Genomic DNA, 22,542 nt, shown 5'->3' on the forward strand with positions numbered 1-22,542 from the left:
ATTTTGTCTTGCTAACATTCTTTTTTTGCCTTTGGGCTGTGCAAGAATTTTTTACCACCTTAAGGTTGAGTCAAATTTATTTCCATCGGTTTTCATTCTATATAACATATTTATTAAAGTATCACCAAAAATTCTCATTTTATGAGGTATGCATATACCTGTATGTAACAGAAAATTTCCCCCAAGAACTGCTTTCTCTCCAGGCTGATTAAGCTGCATTTAGCCTATTTAGTTTCACACATTGGGTTACAAAAGTAAATGTACAATTATTTTAATTAGCTGAATTTTAAACCTTTTAAAAAATGCCTGGATCTTTTCAATGCCAGGAAATCAGTATTGAGTATCTTATTTAAAATGCTCTTACTAAAGAAAACACCTAGCTATTTATTTCGCACCCTCTTACAGTAAAAAAGCCTATAGAAGGTAGCACAGTTTTATTTTACAACAGGCATTAAAACACTTGTAATAAAGTAAAGGTACTTCCCTTTTCATATCTGCACCCCCCCCCCCCCCCCCCCCATTTAGGGATGGAAAAATATGAGGGGGAGGAAGGGGTTCTTTAAGAAAAATTTCTGAAGGGCGTTGTGTCAGAACTTTAAACTAGTTCTTTTTTCGTAAGTGGGAATGTGTTTAGCATTTGATCTTCAAAAGTTATTTCTGACAGGAGTAGACACAAAAGACTTTTTTGGGAGGGGAGGGGGGTGGTGCAAATATTAAATGAATACCCCAATACATTCTAAAACGGAAAACTATGTAATAGACTAAAATCTAACAATGTTCACAAGAACATTTTCAGCAGTACGTCTGCAGAAAAATAAGAATATTAAACCTGTGCTCACAAAAAGAAAAGAGTGTGTATTTACATTATAATTATGTTTTTTGAGTTTGTGCGGAAAACTTTCCGTAGTTTGTTTCTGGAGCAAATTCCACGCGAGAAAGTTATGAAACATTACGCCACATATGAATAATGGTTAGTTTCTATAAAAAGTATGGTAGGGAGCAGAAAGGAATGTCAATGTTTGGTTTATAAACATACTTGATAAATAACGGCAAATTCGCAATCCGGTAAGACAGTTTGCGATCAGCACTGGTACTTGAAGCGTAATGGCCCTCAGTAAGGTATCGAATCTCTTTCGGTGATAAATTTGTATTACCTTGGTACCATTCAAAACAGCAAAACGCTGGACTGTTGAAGATAAGCCTCCACTCCAATACCCACAGCACCGTAACAAATATCACGGAGAGCGAGAGATTCAAACCTTTTGGATACATCGAATATTTCCCATCGCTCAGTGACCAGGCCTTTTTGTCACACCTCCTCGCACACCCCCTTTCTTGTCAACAAGAAGCTGTCAATCATACTATGATTCTTACGTGGCAGTGCGCGGTCGCCAGTGCGATTATTTTACATTTTCTGGAATTTGCAAAAGTTGAGTCTTTTAGGCACTTGAACAATGAAGCAATACGTCTAAGGTTTTTCAGCTACCAGTACCAGTTACCTTCAAATTATCGATGTCATTGCATTCAGTGGGAATTGAAGCAAATTTTTACGCAGGTCAACTTCAAGTTTGCCGTTTATTTTACGACGTAGAGGCAAAACTTCTACGTGGTTGTACGTAAGCTTATTACAACAACACTACTTCCAAGAGATTAACGTTTGGTCTACGGAACTTGGTAAAGATTGTTTGAAGAAAGACGTTTGCCAAAGACATGCACAATGTTCAGGATACCTCTTGTTGTACAGGAAGAATTTCAGTAGCAAGACCATGTAAACAATTTAATGACATGCATTTGACGGGAAAATTGCAATCGTGGATTTTGAAAGCGGATGGAAACAGATTAAAGCAACTGCCTCGAAAATTTCGTTTACGGGAGATTTAATATTGGCACCATCCCGGATTTCCACAATCACAAACTGCATGCTTACCTTGTACCACCTCCAAAACTGAACTAGCAGCTGATGAAATTGCAAGTAAATTTGCCTTCAGTTGTTGAATGGCATATTAAACCTGCGATGATGCCTCGACTATTCAGAAATCTTTGGAATTTTTAGATGGAAATGCTTTCCTAAACGTCTTATCAGAAGGATGTGGATGTTTCCAAAGAGGTAAGATCGAGATCGTCAAGAAAAAAAAATTAACTAATAGTTTTTCCTTGGAACCGATAACCAATAAAGTGTAAACAATGTTAACACACAGCAGCAACTGATAGTAGCAAGAGGTGTACAAAACTTTGTTGCTGTTTCATGATCAGGTGACTCATGAAAACTGTAAACGATAAAATTATTATTCTTATTATTATAATAATTTTTTTATTATTATTTAGTAAAGGTTAATTTACCACCATTAAAGAAAGTTGTTTAACAGGGTACTTAAACAACTTTTTCTGAAGTGGTTCATGTCAGTTTTCCATTAGTATTTTCTATAGCATTGATTGAGCAGGCCAGGACAGGTGTACGATAAACCAACTTATATGTTATTGTTAAAAATTATATGTCACTAGAAATATAATATTAAAATAATAATAATAATAATAATAATAATAATAATAATAATAATAATAATAATAATAATATTTAAAATTTGTAGTGCATGGATTTCATACAGAAATGCTCACCTGCGCAAAACAATAATAAAATACAATAATAGAACAAGAATTAAAGCTGTTACAAGCTTAAACTCGGGCCATATTTGATAACTTCCAGCATCGCTTACTCCCCCAAATCACCAGATAGAGAGAAATTGTAAGGCATAACTAACAACCAGATAGATTTGCATTAATTTTCCAGTGCAAATGAAATACAGGGGAAAGCAGAACATCATTTTGTTTGGTAGAATACCCTGTGCTTGTTAGTTTCACGTTATACACCAGTTATAACTGCACGTGGCAGTGACCAACTCGAAAGCCTAAGCTCCTTTGGTCACTGCCACATTTTACCTTTCACATTTATGTAATTTAATGCTGTCTTTATGTTACTTTTGTTCTATATTGTAATTTCCTTTTGTTGTAAACCATTGAAATAGTGCATAATAATAAAAACCCACAACCCAAAATTTTTTTCGCTTAAATAAATCTTTTGCACCTGTTCGAAATGCATTGAGCCTTTTTGCACCTTTTTTCAACCAAATCTTGACTTTTTTATAGGCTGTAAAAGTTACGAAACCTAGCCATCATCTGTACCATGACCGAGCTAGTAAGGGGCATGGGTCTACTGACCTTACTTGATGTCACAAACTGCTTTGCATGCATTTTCACAAAGACTTAATACAATGCAAATCAGTTTGTGACGTAAAGTAAGGAATAGACCCATGTCCCTTAGTAGCTCGGTCATGGGACAGATGATGGCTAGATCTCGTAACTTTTACAGCCTATAAAAAGTCAAGATTTGGTTCTAAAAAGGCGTTAAATAGCACAATATGTTTTGAACAGGTGCAAAGATTTCTTTAAGAGAAAAAAACATTTTGTGGTTAGGTGCACTTTAAACCTTAAAATTTCATACCAGGTTGCTTTAATTCCCAGCTTTAATCCTTGCGTTTTCACCTTTGGTTGAAAACAGAAAGCCCTAATCCTATGCGCCATCTTGGCACCAGGGGACAAGTGAAGTGAACTTAAGATCAAGACAGAAACCATTTGTGCATTGATTATGTTTCATTACTAATAGTGAGTAAGATATGTATCTGTGTGTCCAGGGGTAATGATAACACTTAAAGATTGCAATTTCTGGTATGATTGCCGTGAAGGCCATATTTAAGTGCTCTACACTTTCTACCAAATCTGGTGGTGATCACTGGCATTGTATTAAAACATAACATTTTGCAAGCATTTTCTGTCATTATTGTTCAAGTATGGATATTTACACGTTTGGACAGAAATGATTTAAAGTAGTAATTAAGAATTTCCGAGATATACTTCTTTTTTTGAATGCATAGGTTTTATATTTACTGATTTGTTTTACATACCCCATCTTGTATGTGACACGTCATTTAACTTGGCACCACACGGCCCAAGTAATTATTGTGGAGCCGCTGTTGTATGATTGTCGTGTGATTTCATATCCTAAATAATTTGATCAAAATGTAAATTGATACTGGACAAAACCTGATGTGGGACAATGATACAGACTACAGACTTGCATAGCCAACACTCTTGCACAATTTACTCATGTAAACCCCAGTAAAAATAAAGGCGTGATCACGCCGTGATCACGGGTGTGATCACAGGTTGTGATCACGCCGTGATCAGCGTAAAAACTTTTTACGCGTGATCACGGCGTGATCACGGCCGTGATCACAGAAAAACCAGAATCACGCCTGAATGGCTGATGACCGTGATCACTCCCTTAAAATCACGGTGGCGTGATCACGCACTTTTTCAATAGAGGAATGAATTTCGAATTGAACCGCTTTGATAATAAGCAAATTATCTAGTATAGTTGACAAGCGTAACAATTTATATTAGTACAGTGCACGTGCCTTAACACCGGGCTTAACATTATAAACACAGCAGTCTGCAGTAAACAGTTGTTTTGCAGCACGTAAGTTTATTTATTTTTGTGTACAGAATAAAAATGAACACCACACGGGGCAGTCTGTTGCGCAGTGGAACAAGCTAAAATAGTATACATTTTGACAAGTTGAGAACTACAAACAGGTTTATTAAACGTGAACTAATATTTTTCATCTTGGTTTAGAAGAATACTAACCGGGAATCACTTAAATTCTAAAATCATCGTTATTATATTTATATGTGATCGTGTTGCTCACCTCGATAATCGGAACGTTCTTCGATATTGACTTTCCCGTCTATAAACGTGGACTAAAATTGACAACTTGCAAGAATCATTTCGTTTTACAGCAGACCAAAGAAGTCCTCAGAGTTCTCGATCAGAGTACATTTATCGCGACGAACTTCAAACATCCAAGCGGCAATACACAGTCGGAGACAATCCGAAGGAACAGTCTGTTGTTTACAAAACGGCCGGGTGCAGATCTTCGCTTCAGTAAAGCAAACATTAAACTGTTTCCCAAAGTGATAAGAGAAGATACTTCGCATTGAAAACGTTCCCGCTCTTCTAAGTCAAATTACCAACGGTCAAGTTTATTTTCAGGACAATTTTTGTAACGCGATCAGGAAGAGGTAATTCGAAACAGGTTAATGACATTTGGCCAATAAGATTAAACACGCATATGTCTCAAGAGACCTTGTAGATAAAATTCCGACACGCACGTGTCACGGAATTCAGAGAAAAGGCGCTATTTTTCTCGAAACTGAAGTTAGAATCGTATCTAATGGAAATATTTTTCAGTGCTTCGTCGGGAACATGCAAAAAAGCAGCCTTGAGTTTTCGCCTTGGATCGAGAAAGTGAAACGAATCAAGCATAGAAGGCAACATATGCTACAACGACAGTATCAGGATTGAATTTGCATTTGATCGTCCAAATGTAAATATTCATTCTTAGTCGTTTAAAAAGCTGCTATAAAATGTTGTACAGGACTGATGAACGGAGAAAAAAACGCGTGAAACCATGAAACCTGTGAGTTAAAGATTGAACGACACGCAGTAAAGAAAGATTCAATTGTCCCGAGTTTTAAGCGCGGTAAGTCACGGTGCCCGCTATAACTGATTATTGAACCACATCTTTAATTTACTAGAATAAAAGATTTTTTTACTCCATTAGTGTTACAGATATTCTGGACCGTTTGAATGAGATTTATATCCGGTTTGGTTGTTTTTGTTGTTCAATTTTACTCTAATGAATAATGTTTGGACAGTTAAGCCATCACCGATCATACGTGATCACGCCATCACTGTAGAAAATCACGGCCACTGGAGTGATCACACCGTGATCACGGTGTGATCACTCCAATCACGCCTTGTGAAGGCGTGATCACGGTGAAAGGAGTGATCACGCCCGTGATCACGGGCGTGATCTGTGATCACAATGTGATCACAAAATATTTTTACTGGGGAAATGTTTTCAAAGCTACTGTATTCAAACACTGCATTTTATAATTGATGATAATGTCATCATGTCTCTAGTCAAAACAATAGGTTGTTTATTCTCAATGTTTCTTACTTTGCATCCTACACCAAAATGGCATAGCTGTGAAAAAAACAACATATATAATGTTTGCCCTTTTCCAAATATGAAAATAACCATTCAGTTGTGAAGTCTCTAGAAGAAGGTTTATGTACTTAGGGAATGTATTGGGTTTGGCACAGTGGAAGTTCCATATTTGATTAAAATGCCTTGCAAAGTCAAAATTCCCATCAGAAGGATACTGTGGTGTAAAAAAAAAAAAAGGAAGAAGAAGAACAAAAAGCAGACTTTGGCTAACTGTAAAAAGAAGCTTATTTTTATTAAATAAAAAATCAAAGGTAAATTGTGTAGTTCCAGAAAATATCCCTACACCCCCCAACCCCCCTGGAAGGTTTTTTTTTTTTTTGTTCTGCATCCAAACCACCCTCTGACCAGGAAATTCCCTTTTTCAACTTTTTACTATTAACGCCCCACCTCATCTTAAATTTTCTGTTGACCTTCCATGGGGTTGTTATGGTTATTTTTCTGGAACTACACTTTACCAATACTCTTAAGTTTACAATTATTTTCACATAAGTTTGAAGTTCCAGAAAATTTCCAGACTCTTCCCATGGAAGGTTTTATTGTTTTATATCACACATCCTCCCCACAAAATTTCAGTTTAACTCCTACATCACTATAACAATTTCTGATTACCTTCCATGGGGTGGTTATGGATATTTTCTGGAACTACACATGACCGGTACTTTTAAGTTGACATTTATTTTCACATAAGTTCAATGAAGTTCCAGAAAATATCCATACTCTCCCCATGGAAGGTTTTATTGTTTTGCATCACACATCCTCCCCACAACATTTCATTTTAGCTCACTCACCCTAAGAATTTCCGATCACCTTCCATGGGGTGGTTATGGATTTTTTCTGCAACTGTACATTACTGGTACTTTGAAGTTGATATTTATTTTCACATTTATTAGTTCAATGAAGTTCCAGAAAATATCCATACTCTCCCCATGTAAGGTTTTATTGCGTTGCATTACACATCCTTCCCACAAAATGTCATTTTAGCTTCTACCTCACCTTAAGAATTTCTGTTGAGTACATCCATGGGGTGCTTATGTATTTTTTCTAGAACTACACATTACCAATACTTTTAAGTTCACATTTATTCTCACATAAGTTTGAAGTTCCAGAAAATGTCCATACTCATTCCATGGAAAGTTTTATTTATTGTGCATCAGACATCCTCCCCACAATATTTCATTTTAGCTCCTACCTCACCGTAAAAATTTCTGTTGACCTTCCATGGGGTGGTCCTGGATATTTTCTGGAACTGCACATTACTTTTAAGTTAACGTTGTTATTGTTTTGTATTAAGATGTACTTTTACATCTATAATCAGTAATATCATAGTGATTTTACTGATTATAGATGTAAAAGACGTTCTTGCCATTTGCTTCCTTTTTGTTTGTTTCTGTTGAAAGAAATGAAATGTGCAGGTATTAGTATCTTAAACAAGGGAAACAAAATTCTGTAAATAGTTTAAATTGGGAAAATGGAAGTGCTTAAGTATTAAATTTCATACTAATGTTACAGAATGGGAAATTATGGTTGTCTTATGAATTTTGGACTTATATCCAAAACAACAACTTCAGAGAAGTAATCTTTAAGGACCACTCAAAGTTAAAATTCAAGAACACTTTGAAGTTTAATTTTGTAAAATGCAAAATAACAAATATTTAACATAATAATGTTTGCTAAAAAGGTGTTATTTTAAATGGTAACGCTAAAGGTTATCATTTCTGCACACAGAATTAACACTTAAAGTACATAACTAATGAAAGATTATTAGAACCCATGGACTCTGTAAAGAATTGTAAAAAAGTACTTTTAGCCAATGAAACCTGTTAATGAAGTCTATTCACAGTAAATGTCTACCTTGATAATAATTACCTTTGTCTTGATGCACTGTTTTTTTGGGGGGGCGCCATTTGTTTGGTGCCCCTCTGCCCCTGGGGGTGGGACACTAAGCTTTTTTGTGTCCCAACCCCCCACAAGAATAACATGTGATGTTGTCATCTATCAAAAAGTACAAAAGGTACATAACAATAAATTAACATACTTTTCTGTAGTAAAGACAGATATAGAGGTGACTTAATTGCAGTTTTACCTTCATCCGTCGAAGTGCAGTATTTGGCCTTGTGGCCATAGCCATGACAGGTATAGCACCCTGTAAAGAGGTGGAATAGGAAGTTAAACTGTCTAAAGAGTGTCTGGTTATGAGTACGGTTAATAAATATGCAGTGAAATTTAACATTGTAATAAATTTGCTGTCTTTTAGTAATGATGGTTCTCCAACACATAAACATATTGCTGTGTATTATCTCTTGGAAAAACAGGGCTTTGAAACAAACAGTAAAAGCATACCAACAGCTGCTATTGAGTATGCCTCTCTTTAACATTTTCACTCAATCAGCAGTAACCTTTTTAATTCATGTGCAGAAAATCAATTGCCAGTTACTTTTTCATCTCTTGTAAACCTTATCTCTGATTGTGATCACTACCTCACTAGACAACAATCGCACATTTATTTCACTTAGTGAGGGTTTCATGGTCCTCACATTTCGAACAATATTTCTCTTTCTCTATGGAATTGACCTATATCCATCCAAAACAACGACTTAATATTAAAATGTGCAAATAACTGCATACACAACTGTTACGTTTGTTATGGGTGTTTTCTTCCTCTTGCCCATCCCTGCAAAAATAGTAAACATGGGAAATCATGGATAGTATATAATCCAATGAGTTGCACTTACTTCTGACTTCTTTTGTTCTTTTTTCTGCAATATAATGGAAGTAATAACGAGATGTTAAGATGGGATAACGATACGAAAGTCAATGTTTTGTCCAAGTGGTCTGAAAATTTAGATTGTGATGGAAAGCGAGCACGCTTTTAAATTTTGCAAGAATTGTAAGTGCACCTAGTTAATCAAACATCTAAAAAAACGAAGGAAGAGTTATCCATAAAATGAACGATTTTACTTCCTTTGAACACCAGTAAAATGATACTCATCACCCCTCCGCTCCTGACTCTCATCCAAAGAAAATTGAAACGAGGAAACGGTTAATAATTAAAGAATAACAGCATGTGCATTGTAATACTTACTCCGTGGGCGGTACGGTTGAATTTCGGGCTCTGATTCTGTTACTGCGTAGAAAAAAAAAGTTCATTGGCAGATACTGTGTAATGTACGCTCAAAGCAGAACTACACCATGGTAAGAAATCAATGTCAAGCAAACAGAAACAGGTAAAAGCAAGAAATGTCTTTCTTACCGGTTACAGAGTCTTCATCTTGGTTCATCTAACGATGGGAAAAAATATTTTTTTTAACATTTTACGAACTAATTTTAACACGCATTATGACGTTGAAAATATTTAAAAGAGAGCAATTTAGGCAGCTTGAAGTGCGTAAACTAAACGGAACACTTCCTGTGAGGGGATAGGTGGGATACAATGCCTTCACGCGGTTTTATAGAAAAGGAACGTTTGACTGTTTTAACCATGTAAAGTTTCTAAATTACGAAAATCCGTGCGAAAAGGATTAGAACAATAAAAAGAAATCGCAAAATGTAGAAAGCGAGTTAGAGTGGAACACCTTTGAAGTTACACCGTAAAAATCATTTTGCTGCTTCGCTTTCTTTGCCTTTGTTTTCTTTTACTGTTTCATTTCTTCTGCCTTTCATTTTGACGTATCCCTGATGTAGAGAGAGTGGTTTAGACTCATGCATCCTTGCGAGAAAGCGAGAATATAATTTTTAAGGGGATCAACATGTAGGGTAAAAATAATTGTGCGTAATTTCAAACATGACATAACGACTATAAACTTCCAAACCGTGTTTCTGCATAAACTCGGGCATAATGAACTTGAACAGTTATAATAATTATAACTGTTCAACGTGTAAATTATTTACACGTCGTTTTGTCTTGTTTTCCTCGTTGCTGCTAATTTTCGTAACCAATGCTGTCAATATCCGACACAAAGCTTCACACCGCCATCGAAAAAGGGAGGGCTGTTCCCGGGGCTGCCGAAATATGTTTGTGGACTTTAAATTGGTAGTTTAAACATGAAATTATGAACCCTTTATATAAGATCATTTTTAGTTTTGTACGAAGTAACTGGATAAGTGCAAAATCAATTTAAAAAAATAAGAAGCAAAACTGCGTAAGTGTACGACTTTCCCTTACTTGTTCCTGGCCGGAGCCGTCCGTCTTTTCTCTACTTGCCATTTACCTGTAAAATTGATGAAAAATGGTCAATACCCATAAAGGGCGTATGGTTAAAAGAGACAATATTTCTAACAATAGACCGGTGAAGATAAAGCATTTTCCGTAAAGAAAATAAAAGAGAAAAATGTAACTTACCTTCTTTTTTTAACGCGGAAAAAAATGGCAACTTGCAGCGCGTCGGCCTCCCTCCTATACGAATTTTCGCGCCATTTCCGCTTGCTGCAATTGCAATGGCGCGAATTTTGTGATGCATGCGAGAACTGCTACCTTTAACTTGCGCCAATCTCCACCCTGTGTGGAGTTTTCTGGGGGGGGGGGGGGGGGGTGGGGGGATAAGGTGTTTCCCGTACATTATTGAATGTTCTGATTGTTGCCGGAGCTAACTTCTGAACGCGATGTTTTGAAGGAATTGAAATGACCTTTGGTCCAGATCGAAGCAATATCATGAATTTTTACAGCCTTTATCTCACCCTTTCATGTTTACTCGGTGGATATTATGTTAGACTAGTAGTAATCGAAGGTTATAGTGCGTTGACTTAGGCCCTTAGGCACCCTATTGGGTTGCATTAATCATGTTAAGATTACAGAAACCTGTAAGTATAGTTGCAAAACATTAGCTTATTGTCTGGGAACAATTGTCAACAGCCGTTAGAAACGTTTTATACTACCAGTCCCAGGTGTTTATAGGGCATCCTACCAAGGATGCGGCGAATATTTCAGAAAGAAAAGGATCTTACCTTGTCTTGTACTTTTCGTTTTGTACTTTTCGTAGCGACCACGAGGAACGGGATGAAACGCACGCGGGACGTTTAGATGCTATTGTGACGCTTTTATAATGAACGGTGAAAGAAAAGTTCCTCAGAGATGCATGACATGACCACACTGAAGAAACGTCTGTGTTTTTTTAAAACATTTTTGCACTTTATGATATTTATTTTTATATCAATCATATCCGATATAGAACCTTTTCTCGATTTCTCGCGCTTAGTAACATGCATGTGCACAGAGGTCGATTCTTAGTACAAAAAGCGGTTTTCTCCACACTGAGGAAGGGTTATATACCTGAAACGCGCGCGCGCGCGCGTGTGTGTGTGTATGTGTGTTTTTTCAAAACATTATTATATCTATTTTTATATCAATCCCATCCGATATACAATCCTATGCGATATACAACCTCTTTTCTCGATTACTCGCGCTTAGGAACATTTACAGCGGTAGGCTGCTGCCGCTGAACATTTACAGCGGTAGGCACTGGGTAAGAAACGCGCTGAGCATGATGGACTGTCATATTCATTATGCTATTGTGACGGTGCGATTTTGCACCGACATATTTTCTCGATTTTTTGCGCCAAGGAACACCTGCGCTGGGCATGATGGACAGTATTGGGACGACTCGATTAGGAAACGTCTCCTTCGTCGACGCAATAATTATATTGTTAGCCTATTGAACAAAGAGGTTTATGAAGGGGTAATATATATTGACCTGCCTTCGCCTTGGAAAAATGAGATTTCAGTAACCTGAAGTGGGGAATTGAAAAAAAAAGTAGAAATGGGAATGGGGTAATTACCGTGAAGAATGTTTTGTCCATTCTTAACTAATTCACTTAGCCAATCATCGCAGTGCGGTAAACAATATTTTTGTGGACCATGTACAACGGTGCAACAAAGTCAAAATCTCTGAGCATGCGTTTTGACATGTGTGTTAACCACATTAATACGAGAGCAGATAATATCCCTGTAGCCTTCCACGCAGTCGTTTTTAGTGCTCCCTAAAAACTAGCATAATGAAGAAAGTGAGAACATGAGATTAGTTGTTAAATTCCAGCAGAACAGAAGACATTTCGCTAGCTTTCAGGTCAATGGATACGAAATCAAATATGGATTACTAGTTACCAATCGATGCTTACCACATAGTGGACTGTAGGAGCGAAGTGGTTTGTGCTATGACGCCGCAATGAGCATGTTCAACCCATCCATGGTAGTCATTCACTGTGATATGTAAGACTAGAGAGTGACCATGCTGCTATCTTACGTATTTTGTAAATCAGATATTGCCAACCCCGCGTGTACAACGATGCCTTTAAAAGATAATACAAGGAGCTGAAGACAAAAGAACCCTATAATCTTCTATATATCGGTAACATTTTGTTTTCCGTTAACTTCTTTTCTACAAAATCAATTGAAAAAAGTTGCCCTACCGGATCACTGAAGAACTTTTCTGAAGTGGGTCACGTCACTTTTCATACTATTTTCTATTACATTGGTTCAAAGGGCCGAGACGGGTCAGGCGCCAACGGACATATATGTCATTATATGTTATTTAAAACATAATAAATGTGGAGCTCCGCTTTTAGGCTTGCCTAAATATATATATTATTTAGTATGATTACTCAGGTGATTATAGAGATTCTGTTGATCTCATTGGTCGAAAATTGCGCCATATCCTGCTATATTCACATCACGCGAGGTGATTATAACTGAGCACTGATTTTCAAAATGGACGCCTAGCGATTTGTTGATGTGTCCGAGGAAAAAGTAAATACGATAAAAGAAAATTCAATTCTGCAAGGCAGTTAACATGCAGCTTAGTCCGGGGAGACACTTTTCGAAGGCAAGATGTAAACGTTTTGCTAATTGTTATAAAATGTCGTCGATGTCGGTACCAAAAAAACAAATTAAATTCGCAAACAATTTTCTTTACCTAACAGAATGGTTTCACCAAAAAACGAATTTAAGACACAATTTGAAAGAATGGAAGTAAACGAGATGAAACAAGGTCTCAAAGTTTTACGAGTTAGGCCCGGTTCATACGTCGAACTGTACATGAGCCGAACCTAATACCTATTAAGGTCGACCCAAATAATTAAGTTCGGCAGTTGATTCAGACGTCCAACCTAACGGAAGTTGAACTTAAAGCTAAAGTGAGAAAATTGATTTTCGTGGTCAGTGGCTGTTGTTTTTACTCGTTTGTTACGGAATATCGCCCTTCTGTGCCTAACCTAAAACCATTCAGATGAGTAAATGGCACTTGATAGGAAATCAGCCTCTGCTAAGAGAGATCTACAAAGACCCTTCCTTGCGTTCGTACAGAAAAGGGAGATCTTTGGAAGACATACTCGTTAGAGCAAATTAGCTTTGAAGGTCTTCCTATCTCGACCAAAAGGAGCGGTGTTTGGCCTGTCTTCATTATTTTACCAAACAAGCTCTTCCAGTTCAGAATTCATATTTCCCGGCAATTTGAATCTTGTTGAGTAAAAAACAGCCGCTGACCACGAAAATTTTCTCACTTGAGCTTTAAGTTCGACCTCAGTTAGGTTCGACGTCTGAATCAACTGCCGAACTTAATTACTTGGGTCGACCTTAATAGGTATTAGGTTCGGCTCATGTAAAGTTCGACGTATGAATCGGGCCTAACACGCGTCATCCATGAGTTTTACACCAAACAGCCTCGGTTCATATTAATTCACTGAAGAAGTCAAATGAATGCTTTTTCTCATTGAAACGACAGAGAAGCTAAGAATACTGACATTTTGCTTGAAGGATGTGCAGTTTATCGATTGCGAAAAAGATTTCGATTAAGCTGTGATCGGCTGACTGCGCTTCTCTGTTCATTGACGCGTGACAATTTGAAACAAACAAAATTGACAATTTTCGGACTGTTCTTGTTTTCGCTAATAATCACCAGAGTAATTATACTTAAACAATTATTCGCCTCAGGGTCAGTAAATATTGGTCAGTATTCCCCTCGACTAATATTCACCAATATTTACAAACACGTTAGTAGGTTTAGACCGCAGCCACGCACCCACATGACAAACTGAAAATTGACATTTTGCTGGTTACTTATTTCATTTCCATTTCTCTGTTTTTCGCGCATGTGCAGTTATGGAAAGCAAAGATGTGGAATGGACAGTAACTTTGTTTTGGGAGTGTTTAAATCCGCCGAGTGTGGAACTGCAGCAATAAGATTTTGTTGCGATGGCGAATATTGTAACGGTAAGCCTGATTCAGTTTTTTGCATCATTCAGTGATATAATACAAACTTATAATTATACTATTCATCAAGCAAGCCCACACATGTCTTCCATGATTTTCATGGCTTATACTTTGAATAACGAGCACTGCGCAAGGATCGATATGGGCTCGTAACTCCAGTTGAAGCTTTTAAACCTGATTACTTTTTACCCTTCCTTAAATTTAACACCAGGTGAAGTTGCTAGCATTACTGTCAGGGTCTTTTAGTTGTAACGTTCTATTAACACAGTCCGCATATATGATCTGAATCTAATCGATTCATTTATTGTTGTTTCAACTCATTCATCCTGACCAATCCACCGGTATTACACAAAATCACAACTTATTAGTTTCCGGCTGGCTTTAGCTGTAGGTTACGTTGTAAGAGCATCGTTACGTTCCATGGGGATCAAAGGCTACTGATCGAATTTTTTCAACCTTGTTGAAGCAGAAACTACCTTATCATAAGAGATGAAAGCTTGTTTAAGGCATTTGGAATAAACGCCACACAAACCACCAATCGAGGGAAAAATTCAAGCGAGAGCACTAAGTCTCGCTGATTCCATCAAGTAAATTAAAACCTAAGCGGTGATCTAGATTAAAAGATGTATTTATGTATATTTTAAAATGTTTACAAAATGAGCTACAAAGTATCAACAACATGCAGTTATGTGGTGCAAGTAATTTAAAAGAGCGGCTTAATTTAAAAGAAGCTAAGTTCGCTGCATACAGTCATGCATAACTGTCGATGGTATAGCTTTCCATGATTTAATTTGAAATAGTTTCAACGGACAAGCTTTGGTCTCAGTTCTAAAGTTACAATACTCGTGCTTGTTGAAACATGGAAATCGAAAAGGATCTTTATTGCGATATCCGGGAATGTGCTCTTGGCAGTGCATCTGAGTCAAAACACCGAATAATCAATTTATTCCGTATCTTCATTCTTAGGCAGGTAAGATCCAGTCGGGATGTGATGTGTTTTCCCAGGGCCGAATGATGCATTTGTCAAAACAAAAACAAAACAAAACAAAAAAACAAAAAAAAAAAAAAAAAAAAACGCAAAACGTTCCTTCGTGAGCCTCAAGCAAACTCAGCCATAAACAGCAAAATGAAAGATGAAAACAGCTTTCTAAGGGTTTACCAAAATAATAAGTAACTGGCGTCAGTAAGTTGGTCCTTTTCTTTTTTTTTTTGACATATTTCGATCTTACTTCATAAATACGAGCAATTTTTATAAAAGTTCACTGGAAAGGTAACAGTCGATGAGCCAAATATTCAATTTGACAATCTCTCGTCCTTTTTACTTCCTCGCTGTGCATTTAATCTTTCTAGTCATAGTTGGAGCATTGGCATGCTCAACCCTGCTATCTTGTTGGTGGTCTAATTGGATATTAAGTTCACCACAATTCTCTGCAAGAAACTTCTGACGAGAACCATCACCATAAAGTCAGTTTTCGCGATGTTTAAAGTTATCTTATTTGCTTTTAGCCAGCTGTAAAGATTAGTAAGTTCAGGATTGGTTGCTTGTTCGGGTTCGGCAAAAGTGCAGCCAGGGACGATGATGTTCGGATCGTTGGCAAACATTTTTGCGCAGGATATATTGAGCCAATTAGGAAGATCATTTATATATATTAGAAAGAGCAAAAGCCCCAGCATACTTCCCTGGGAATCGAGGTAAATTTACTACAACAACAACAACAACAACAATTTATTATGAGAAAAGACAAATTACAATATTACATACCCACAATTAGCAAGGGCTTTTCGAGGTGGGTAGGATTTACATTTACAGAAAACTTGGAAAAGTTGGAAAAATCGTCATCATGTTTGTTGTCGTTTGCATCACCACGATAGTGTTTATCTGTCTATAAATTGTACTGCACAGATCAGTTGGTTAACCTGTCTACGTATTCTTCCCCCTATTTAGACCCAAAGGGTGCCCGCGTAGACAAGGCATGGGTTGACTACCAAGCTGAGGTAAGTCTTAATGCTACAACAGGATCAATGATAAATGTGAAAAAAAGACTCGTAGCGAATATGCTATCTGGAACAATGGCTATCTTGAAACTTACTGAAAAGTACCCACCCTCCCCGTCTGAAAGACGATCCTGCAGGAAGTCTGTTTAAATAGGTGTTAAAGATAACTAAGGTCATCTCAATTTTGTAACTGACGTTGGCATTTGAATATACAGAAACATGTATTATAAAGTGATAAATGTCGTTGTTTAGTTATAGTACAAAATATTTAAATTGTTAAAAAAAAAAAAAAAAAAGGTTTATAGACAGCGGCTTTTGTTGGTAGAGTTTGTTCGTTGTACGAGTCAAGTTCGAGTCCTAGTCAAGTTCGAGTCACGAGTCAAGCTCGAGCCAGGTTCCGTTTCTTCTCTTTTCTTTTTTCTTTTGGCTTCGTTTTTGTCTTTATCAAATGCTGTGATTGTTAATTTTACCTCGCATAACGATGTGCCAGCTGATGTTCGAAGCATTAAACATGACTGAGATATTATTGTCAACGCGCTCGCGAGGATTCATTCAGTTAGTAGCAAATTAACCGCAGTCCTCATTCATTCTCACCATCTACAATTTCCCTGAAAAGATTTGTCCAATGTTGTTGGTGACTAAAGCTTTAGTCAATATGCCTTGTGAAACCAATGTGCCAAGAAAATTAAAAGTTGCCGTGGCCGTCTACATTTACCTGCGAAAAGTAAAGATTATATTCTATGTTATCCTGGGTGTACTTTTATGGACGCAACAAAATGGCGCTTGAATTGAGTCAGGCAGGTAATACTTCATCACCGTCCGTTTTCTCAGTCGTGGAAATGGGATCTCTGTTCAGGTGTATGCAGCTATAGCTCTTAATCTTCCTAGAAATTTATGAACACTAAGGGATGTCATATATCTTTCCACAGTAGCAGCGAGTAACAGCGGTAATGGCTCTAGCGATCGATATTAACGAAAAACGTTGCAAACCTGAAAGTTATTTTTTTTTCGTTTACCACTAGCACATCATTGTGTGAAAAAGAAAAATAACCAGAAAACATAAGAGGAAGGAAGAAAAGAGACAACTAAAAGTTAGACCCTGACTCAAATTTGGCTCGTGACCATTACTTCTGTCTCGGGCTGGAGCATGAGTCGTGCAACGAGCAAACTCGTGTCGGCATTATATTCAAAGGGTTTATAATTAGCTGAGGAGCTATACTATTTCCTATCCTTATGTATGCGTGTTTTTTTTCTCTCTGGTATTTTGCAGAAAATCGCAGAGGCAATTAACAAAGGAAAGTAATGATCGGACCCACTTCAGCACAACAAACGGCGATGCTGATCGATTGTGCATGTGACGCTCATTTCTATGCAATCTGCACCTTTACTTGATACAATGAAACTTTATGTAGAAGGCCGTGTAATTAGAGCCTCGTTAGTGGTTTAAATAAAGGGCTGAGTTCAGCTGTGCACGTGGGGTAAAAATAATTGTTGTCTTTTTTCACTGTGATCTCGTCTGTTGTTCTTACGAAAGGGGTTAGCTATATTCGTGTAAAATTTGGGCTGAAAAATGGGATTTGAGTAAACGTTTTTGCTGGATAATAGGATTTGCAACCCACCGTTAATAGGACAATCAAATCAAAGTTAACAAGGGTTTTCCACTACAGACGTGATAACACCGAAAAAGTCTTTGATTTCATTCGTAATGTTCTAACAATATACTTGGAATGGAAAGTATAAACTTTCGTAGATAACGTTCACCATTTTAACTGAAGTAGGCTCGCTTTTGTTTAAGGCAAATTGTTCAATCCCTAAAACTAATAACACAACTTTTCTGAGTCGTGTTCTAAGGGTAGTGCTCGGTTAGTTTGGCCACGCAGAGAGGTGTACATGCCTGAGAACCACTAGAGAACTAGAGGCGAAACCATGCTAACGCCGTGAAATTATTGAAGTATTAAAAGAGTAAAAACTATGGCAATGATCATGTAACAACGATCAGGCAAATGCTATTTTAAGTAAAGCCCTCTAATAACTTTCATCACGGCTAATATTTATTTTTCAGCTTCATTTTGAACAGCTTTAAGTTTCTCTCTGGCCTTCTTGTGTCAGTCACCGCAACAAAATCGGTTTATGTTATGAACTTTACATCTTCCAGACTATTTCTGCAGGCTAAATGCCTTGTAGCTTGCAGAAAACAGCGCACGATGACCACTTAAAAACAGCAGCCCCGTCTCCTATTTCGGGACATAAAGGAACCACTGAAGACGAAACAAACCCTGATTCTGACAACCCTTAGTGCCAGCATGTGGTCAGCTTTGCGTGATTCGCTCTGACAGGCTTTGAGTGATTGAGACCAAAACTCTGTAAAATACCAGATGTCAATGGCATTTGCCGCGTGCTGGAAACACGTAGAACGTAGAAAGTTGGGGTTCGGACTAATTGCTAAGTTTAAATTGTAAGATTACCAACAATAGGACAATTTCCGGTTAGCATGATTTTTTTTAAATATTAAATTAAGTCGTAAAATGTGGCGTATCCGGCTACCTCCCGTCTAATTTTTCCTCGGGGATTAGTCACGGCTACGCTTGCTTAAGGCAACAAATACCGGAACAGGCGTTTCAGAACAAACTGGTATACTGATTAGACTCTTTCCCTAGCTTGTTTACAGAATCCCTACCGTGCCTGTCTTTCCTGTCGACTATAAAGGCTTGTTTTCACGGGCAACGGAGTCGTAGCGTTTCCGACTTTGTGAAAATCGAAAATCGGATCGGAGTCGTAAGCGGAGTCATAAGCACGACGAAATCGGAGTCGGAATTTGAATTTATCATCTTTCCAAAATACAGAAAAAACTACCATAAATTTTAACTATGATCTTGACTGTAAAACTGATAAAATAAACTTAATTGCACGACATGTACACCTACCGAAAGTAGAATTTGCGGTCACCTAGTCGAAGTTTCCTTACGAGGTTAGCATACTCTTTCATCGCTAATCGACGTCGATAGATGTCTTGAGCCCAAGATGGCTTTCTTTTTCGAACTACGCTATTCCTATGGCGCCTCTGCTTGCGCAAAATAATAATCAGTGGTAGCCAAAGCACAGGTTGCTCCTCTACGTCCGCCATGTTTTCTTTAGCACCAAAATTTGTACTTTCGCGGGCCTGGAAACGAGCGTTTTGATTGGTTTATTCTTCGCCTTCCGCTTGCGACTCCAACAATCTAGTTTTCACTGAATCATAAGCGTCGGAGTCATAAGTGGGATCTGAAGAAAATGGAACCGTTCTGATTTTTCCGACTCTTATTCCGTCTAGCTTATGACTCCGCTTACGACTCCGATATCCGGTTTTCACTAGCTCAGAAGCACTCTTACGACCCCGACTAATACAGTCCTTTCAACTAACGTTGTCGGTTCAAAGCATGAAGCTAAAAGACAAGACCGAAAGTTTATGTGGGATTTTTATGAATAAATTCATCAAAATCAGTCATGCCTGGAGAAAACAATAGGTTGTAATTAGCAGTACAATGACCTGCACGTGCAGGAATGATTTTGATGAGTGTAATTTATAACAATAAATCCCACAAAACATTGCGGTCTTGTCTTTTAGCTTTATTTTGATCCGACAACGTTAATTGAAATAGCTGTATATATACTTAGCCAAGCCTAAAAGCGGAGCTCCAATTTTTTTCATAGCATTGATAGAAATCCGCTTAGTATGAACGTAATATCCTTACCAGTTCCTCATCCATTCTGCAGTTATATATAATTTTAGTGCGTATGCAGCAAACTTTCCATCAACAATAACAATAACAATGTAATACAGAGGGCAATTTTTTTTAATGCTGATTTGTTGTATAAGGGCAATTTTTTTTTTAATTTTCCTTTCCAGGAGGGCAAACTTATATACTCCTGATTGGTCGAGTGGCGAAAATACTCGCTCCAGCTTGGCTGAGCTCGCCAGTTGTACATTTTGTTGGTTTCTTCATTTTGTGTCCAAAAAGAACGAGTTCTTTCAATAGTAATAACAATAATAACAATAATGTTTATTTGTGATTTTTTTCTATTTACATGTTGATTATTACAATCTTTTAGTGGTGTTATATAAATTAAATTAATTATTAGTTAAATAAATGTGCAAAGCAAGGAAGCTAAATAAACCATTAGGTTGTCTTGTTAGCTCCCTGGCTAATTTAGGTTCTAGATAGCAGGCAAAAAAGAAAGAAAGGAAAAAAATGAAAAAGCAAAAGGAAAGAAGAACTTATTAATTGTAAAAAGTTAACGTATGTTACGAGGTCAGCATAAAAGAAAATTAGTTCATTTGTTGTTCTGAGAGTAAATAATGTATAATTTGTTTCGGAAAAGCAGACACACTTTGTATGAGTTTTTTTAAAGGAGTTGGAAGGTCTTTCCAAATATCGGTTGCCATGAAGGAGATTAATTGTTTACCTACATTAGTTCTTACGTTCGGCTTATAAAGATTATGCTTAGCTGCATATCTTGTGTTGTAGCCATGTATATTACTAGCATATTGAAACATGTTGTCGAACACTTCAGGCAGGAGGCCTTTATGCCATGAATGCAAGAATTTCAACTCTTGTAGGCGATAAATATTATTAACTGTCAGAAGGCCTAGTAGATTTAGCAAAGGTTTGGCTTTCTCTGTTTCGCTGCCAAATGATTTGGCCAAAAATATTAATCTTACAATATGATTTTGTTTCACTTGAATTTTTCTTATATGTGTTTTGTATACACTTCCCCAAGCTAATATGCCATAAGAAATATATGGATAGATTAGATTTTAGTATATTTGTCTTAGTTGTTTAATTGAGAGTTAATACCTTAATTTCGATATTATTCCAGTGTTTCGAGATATGCAAGAACAGACAAAAGAAATGTGGTGTTTCCAGCCTAAAGACTCGTCAATCATAACACCTAGGTATTTTATACATTGCTTTCGTTCTAACGAATAAGAGGAGCCGTCGGTTTTTATAATGTTAAGATTTATTGGGATATCCTTTTTTTTTTTTGGTGGATTTGATTATCATGAAGTTTGTTTTATCCCTATTGATAGACAGTTTGTTAATATCGCACCATCTTTTCACTTTGGCTAGTTCAGAGTTCATTAAGTGTTCGAGTGTTTTAGGGTCCCTTGCGGATGCAAATACATTTGTATCATCCGCAAAGATTTTGAAGCTTAATTTTTGCGAGCTATTTGGCAAATCATTGATGCAGATAAAAAATAGGGGAGGTCCTAGTGTGCTTCCTTGTGGAATTCCACATAACATTGTCTGCTTGGGAGACTTAACCCCATCCAACTCAACATACTGTTTCCTATTTGTAAGATAGCTTTGAAACCAGTTTAAATGAGTCCCCCTTATTCCATAGGCTTCCAGTTTTCTCAGCAAGATCGTATGGTTTACATTATCAATGGCTGTTGAAAGGTTTAAGAAAATACCACAAGTGTATAAATTATTATCGATGGCTTTTCTTAGTGTATTTGTGATTTCAGTTATAGCTTCGGCGGTTGAATGTCCTTTTCTAAAGCCAAATTGAAATTGAAAGAGGATTTTCTGCTTCTCAATATAGTTGTTAAGTTGCTTGTGTATAAGTTTTTCAAATATTTGTGAAAACGTTGATAACGTTGAGATAGGGCGAAAATTGGTGGGATCTGTAACTTCTCCTCCTTTGTCAATTGGTGTAACCTTAGAAATGTTCAGAATATCAGGTACGACACCCTGTTGTAATGATTGGTTAAAAATGTAGGTTAGGCATTCACTAATATAGCTTGAAGCTAGTTTAATAAAATTTCGAGGTACTCCGATAGTTGATTTGTTGAGGTTTGTTCCCATTAATAAATCGTAAACTTCGTGGACAAGGAAACTGCGGAATGCAAAACTATCTCGGAAAGAACGTTTGATATATTGGATGGGGCTATTATCATCCTTATTCGGCGGTAGTTTGTCAGCAAGTTCACAACCAATATTAATAAAATGTGAATTAAGTTGATGCGCAATACTTGCTTTATCGGTGTGACACCTATTTTTATAAATCAGTTTTGTAATTGGAGGTTGACCACAACCTTTTTTCCTGTTTATTATCATGCCGATTAATTTCCATGTTGTTTTCAGATTTTCACTATTTAATCTAAATTGTTTTTGAAAATACTCTTTTTTGGCTGGATCCTTAATTCGGTTTAATTTGTTGTTATAAGTTTTGTAATAG

At 37.0% G+C, this 22,542-nt stretch overlaps 3 long non-coding RNA genes across 4 annotated transcripts in view; 2 read left to right on the plus strand and 1 right to left on the minus strand.

Moving 5' to 3' along the window:
- LOC146451031 (uncharacterized) overlaps nt 1-22,542 on the plus strand; it is a 351,087-nt gene that overhangs the window by 135,432 nt on the left and 193,113 nt on the right. The gene's annotated exons all lie outside the window — the stretch shown is intronic.
- On the minus strand, nt 6,812-10,862 carry LOC146451037 (uncharacterized). Of its 2 annotated transcripts, XR_014860144.1 has the most exons (8): nt 10,468-10,862; nt 10,291-10,336; nt 9,379-9,406; nt 9,211-9,252; nt 8,861-8,884; nt 8,212-8,271; nt 7,995-8,120; nt 6,812-7,515 (listed from the first exon to the last, which is right to left on the minus strand). It is a non-coding gene; the product is annotated as an uncharacterized LOC146451037 (long non-coding RNA). The 2 variants fall into 2 exon arrangements; XR_014860143.1 differs by having other exon boundaries at nt 10,291-10,862.
- On the plus strand, nt 14,030-17,791 carry LOC146451038 (uncharacterized). Its single transcript, XR_014860135.1, has 3 exons — nt 14,030-14,328; nt 16,274-16,323; nt 17,594-17,791. It is a non-coding gene; the product is annotated as an uncharacterized LOC146451038 (long non-coding RNA).

The sequence above is a fragment of the Pavona decussata genome, unplaced genomic scaffold (assembly GCF_977016875.1).
Source record: "Pavona decussata unplaced genomic scaffold, jaPavDecu1.1 SCAFFOLD_406, whole genome shotgun sequence".
Taxonomy (NCBI): Eukaryota; Metazoa; Cnidaria; class Anthozoa; order Scleractinia; family Agariciidae; genus Pavona; species Pavona decussata.